This window comes from Acomys russatus, chromosome 4 (genome assembly GCF_903995435.1).
Source record: "Acomys russatus chromosome 4, mAcoRus1.1, whole genome shotgun sequence".
Classification (NCBI taxonomy): Eukaryota; Metazoa; Chordata; class Mammalia; order Rodentia; family Muridae; genus Acomys; species Acomys russatus.
This window is the reverse complement of record NC_067140.1, coordinates 25,252,022-25,257,320: the sequence shown is the minus strand read 5'-3', so window position 1 is coordinate 25,257,320 and position 5,299 is coordinate 25,252,022.

Sequence of the window (5,299 nt, the reverse complement as noted above, 5' to 3'; positions counted from 1 at the left end):
GGGAACGTGTCCTGTGCGCAGGACACGGAACTCAGCAAACATCAATAGGCCAGAGAAGGGCCTGCTAAACACAAAACAGAGACCTCAAGGACTTAGTTGGGGTTCCTCCTCCCATCATCCTCCAGGACGTGGATTTATCTTCCCCTGTGGCAGTCTTTAGAATGTGTCCTCACCTCACCCAGGCACTGGATACAATAAAGTGACACACTGAAAGGCTGGGTGCAGAACAGGGCATCTGTGAGGCTGGTGGTATGAGGGCAGACAGAGCTCCTTCTGCCACCACAGTATGTCCCAGAAAGCTGGCCTTTCTCTGTCCTGGAGACAGGCTCTCCCAGGTACAAATAGCCTCAGGAAGGAGCCTTGGAGGGCTCTGCTCTGCCTCCTGTCTCATCCTTCACCCTGAATCCCAGCCTGACTTGTAGAACACACCCTCTCACAGGTGTAAGGCTCTTTTTCTTGCAGAAAGGACGCCTTCTGAGGACAAGGGGTGAGCTTTAACATTCAACCCCTGAAAGCAACAGAGATCGGATCCAGCCGTCTATACCGGGAAATATATTCCAGTCTGAGTTCACACACATGTAGCAAGGAGAGAGAATATTTGAAATGAGAATTGTTGTGGGAAATTCCAGCGTGCCATAGATACACAAGCACTAGTGTGCTTAGGTGAGACTTAACCCCAGATCCCACGGAGAGAAGCACTTGCATTCCCTGCACTTCTACTGTGAGCTCACAGGTCAGCTTCCCAGTGTATGCAGAGCAGTAGAAATAAACTTCTCGCCAAGGTGCAAAGAAGAGGGAATTGAGTCCCTAAAGTTGTCCTGTGTCCTCGCTTGGGTGCGATGGCATATGCGTTCTTCCACACACATGAAGCACAATTATTATTAATAATAAAATATTTAATTAGAAAAGTGTGAGTGCATCCCTCAAGTCACATCTGTTTGAGGTTTTCTTTCTTCTTTAGGTTTGCAAACCCCACTTCCAAGTTAAGACGGGAAGACAAAGGAGACACATTTCTGAGCTGTTTGGGGAGGGCTCCTAGCCTGCTGAAAGCTGGTAATCCCTCAGGTCTCATTTAGGGAGAGGACAGGGCAGCTCCAGGTTTAGGGTACATCTTTCTTGGGCTGAGTGTTTTTGTATTCAGCATAACCGTCCATCAACCTCCCTTCCCAGCAGAGCCCCGAAGCCACCTGAGGTTTGCTTCTCCTTCGGGAGCAGGAGAATTGTCTCTGAAGACTGGCCAAGCAGAGGAATGGAACAAACCCCAGAGGGACCATGAGTGGTACAGAGATTGATTTCTCGGGGCTCCAGTGACAGGAAAGCTGTTCCAGATCCCCAAGCATCTAGCCCCTCTCTGCAAGCACATGGAGGGGCTCGGTGACAGCAGAGAGAAGCTGAATTCTCTGCCATCCCATAGTCACCTAGCCTCGTTTCTGTTCCTGGAAGTAAGGCAGCACCTCCAGCTTCCAGTCGGAGTGGAGAGTTGCCTGCAGCTCTTCTTCCAGCCTCTTAGTTCCTCCAGCCTCAACCATCTGAGGGGTGGGTGGCTGTGAGCTTGGGGTCCAGTGTCTTCAAGCATAGGGTCTTTGAGTGGGACAAGGCAGTACCAAGGCCAACTGGAAAGGCAGGCATTCAGGGCACATCTTGCACACACTATGGAGGTCATAGATACAAACAGAAGTGCCCAGGATCATGGAGGGAGCTGAAACACTGGGCCAGGGGCAAGGCAGCCTGATGCTGACAGGTGACACTGTCTGCTGGCTTTCCTCTGTACATGGCTAGTTTGGAGTATTTAATGCTTCTTTAGAAGGATAGTCAAGTTTCCGTTGGAATGTTATGGTTTTTCACAGGGAGAGGAACCTAGGAAAGTCTAAATCTACTCTTCGCCTGGCATCTGGGATAGCCTGTCTGAGTCACCTTGACTTTGCTTGGGCATCAGGAGCTACAGTGTCCTGCTTCCAACCGGTGCCCACGCGACTCTACTGCAAACTTGAGCTGGACACTGATGAGTGATGCTGGCAGCCATGGTGTGGCATCTGCCCACAGGACACCTGTCTGTAACCTGGCACAGAACACACACTCTCCTCCCACCTGGGCCCATCTGTGAACTTGCTAACAATTCCCACATCAGATGTGTGTCTCTTCAGCTAGTGAGAAAGAAACTTTGTTGCTACCGGAGCTGCTCAGAGGAGCTTCTGTACCAAGATCCACAGCCCAGCCAGTGGTGCTTGGCTGAGTTCCAAAGCTGCCTGCGCTATACTCTATTCTCTCAGCTATCCTCTGTGAGGAAGGAAGAAATACTCCTAGGATGGACATCTCCAGGCCAGGGTCCTCAGACAGCTTTCATCCCTCCTTGGAGCAGACTTTCTCTGGGGAGTCTGGGATGGAGGAGGGCTGAGCAAAATCTGACTCCAGGATAACAGCTGTACATATATGCACCAAGGTGTGTTTAACTTAATCCCTGGGGACTCTGAGGAGCAAACCCAATACCAGACCACAGAGGACAGAAATGGAATTGCCAGCTGTGGTCACACAGGTCCATTGTAAGTACCACAGAAAATGTTCACTCCACACTGGCATCAGCTCCTTAGAGCTCAATTCAAGTAAAGATGCTCAGTACAACATCAACAGGAGGTCCAAAAAGTGAACATGGGTGAATAGCATCATGCTATATGACACCAGGCACAAAGCTAGGACCTAAAAGGCGAGAATGTACGCTCCTTGTCTGATGGTCCCATGCTGCAAACACGATTCTCCCTGGGAGGAGATCTGAAGGAATGAATGATGTAAGGAGATTCATTAGATGGTCTGGGCAGTCCTGCAGTGGCTTGTCTGCACCCTCTGGAGGCTGAGAACCCACGAGGCTGGATGTCTCACCAGTTCCAGTCTGGCACTGAAGGCCTAGAAGATTCTTGGAGAGCTGATGGTGTTCAGTCTACATTTGAAAACAGAGGAACCCTCTAATGTCAGAAATGGATGGCTTCAGAGCAGCAACAGAGCAGATGCACTCACCAGCAGGGAGCAAAGACAGGCAGGCAAAGCGGCCCTCAGACTTCTCTGTATTTGGGGCTGTCTAAATCTCACAGATCGGTCCAAAGGTACATCTCTCAGTGCAGTGGTTCTCAACCTTCCTAAAGCTGACACCTTTCAATACAGTTTCTCGTGTTGTGGTCCATACAACTATTGTCATTGCTACTTCATAACTGTAATTCTGCTATGAATCATAATATAAATATCCAATATGCAGATGGTCTTAGGTGACCCCCATGAAAGGTCGTTTGACACACGAAGGAGTTGCAAGCCACAGGTTGAGGATTGCTGTCTTAATGGATCCCAGCTCCAATCGAGTTGACAACCAAATTCAACCACCACCGCAGCTGAGTACTTTCTGGCAGCTTCCCGACGACGCAGGTTTGGGACAAGGTTGACAGTCAGTTATGGGCTGTGTCAGGGTGAATGAAGGCAGTGTTGACCCCAGCCATTGGCATCGGCAAGGTGCAGCCTAGAGAGATACAGCTTCGTGGCCCCATGGAGCCAGTTACAGTGGGTCACATATGCCATGCCATTCTTTGGTGTCTCATCTGGGACTGCTGTTGTGCTCTGTCAAAGGTTCAGTGGTTATGACTTTACAGCCCTATAGGCAGATACTTGGCTGGCCTCTGCTGGACACTAGAGATGGGGGTCATTGTGAGTTAATGTGGGCTTATGAAAGTGGAAACCAGATACCCCTTGCTGTAGCCTCAACCTTGCAGCTCAACTGCTGCAGGTGGGCAGCTCCTGTAGTCTTCTTTAAGAAACTGATTTAAAGCAAGTTTGCAAATGTTTTAAAGGGTTTCTTGATGTATCCCGTGCCTGAGAGGCGGGTGGATGCCGGGGGGCAAAGCAGAGAAGTGGACTAATCTTGTCCTTCTGCGCAGGCACCTCCCACTTCCCAGAGGTGACTGTCAAAAAACAATACCCATGCTCAAGTTCTAGGAGCAGAGGTGGGTGTGTATCAGCGTGGGAAGAGCCAGCCCAGGACTGTGTATTAGGTCACGGAGATTCTATTTAAGGGAGGCCTCTCCACACAAGTGACACTTGAGAAGAGAAGGGAAGAAACCCTGTGACAGGCTTCCTGGAGGACTTGCTTTTGCCATTCCTGAGTAAAGAGATTAGGGTAAAGATAGCATGCTGAAGGGAAGAGGGGTGACCCCACATCTGCCTGGGCCCAATGCACGCATAACAACCTGTGGATGACTTTGGGGCACTCTCTCTCTCACACCAAAGGATTCCTAGATGTTGAGCAGAATTCTTATATCTTTCCCAGGCCCTGGTTATAAGCCAGGCACATACGTTGACATAGTTAAATAGACTGTACTTACAGCTTTCCCTCAGGATGGGAGAAGCAGGGAGGATTGCTCAGGAGCCTGTCATTAGGAGAAGCCCAGCACTGCACTTCTTACTGAAGCCTGCAGACGTGTCAGGCTGCAAGCCACAAAAGCTCAGAACCCAAAGGTCAGAAGGGCGAATCCAAGGAAGACAGATGCGGGTGTGGGACGCCTGCACCAGGGTACCTATGTCAGAGTCTGAGAAAGGGGTGAACACAAGCAGACTCTGTCCTTACTGTGCAGCCATGGGCAAACAAACACTGCCTGTGTGACCTGAAGCTTACAAAGTACCCAGAGCACCACCTGTCTCCATGGGCGACAGGACAGAGTTAGAATTATCTGGAAGACACAGTTTGGATGCCTATTAGGATGCCTTGGAAGGCTCTAACTGAGGAGAGGAGATCTGCTTTGAAGGCAGGCTGTTCTATCCCGTGGGCTATGGCTGGCTGGGGAATAAAGACAGAAAATCTCCCATCTCTCTCTCTGCTTCCTGACAACTGATACATTATAAAGAGCCGCCGCCCCCTCATGCAGCCACACCTTCCCTCCGTGATGGGCTGTACCTCCGACTTGTGGACCAAAATGAACCATCTTCCCTAAGGTGCTTCCGTCAGATATTTGTCCATGGCAAAGAGAAACATAGCTAAGGTAACATCATGATGGAAACTTAGCGTAAGCACGGTCATTGTGTCAAGGCTCTGTTGGGGAAGACAGAGTGCTCAGAACGTGTAGGAAGTTCCAGTGGTTGGGGGTGGGGGTGGGCAGGGATTAGAAAGATACATTAGAGTAACTGAGAAGGAGACTTCTTCAGACAGACTTCCCAGTGGACTCAGGTGCGCCGCGAGCACTAGGAAAATGTGAAACTAGGTCAAAGGAATCATCCAAATTTAAACTCAAAAATACAAACTCAGACCACGGCAGGCTACAGAGGCATG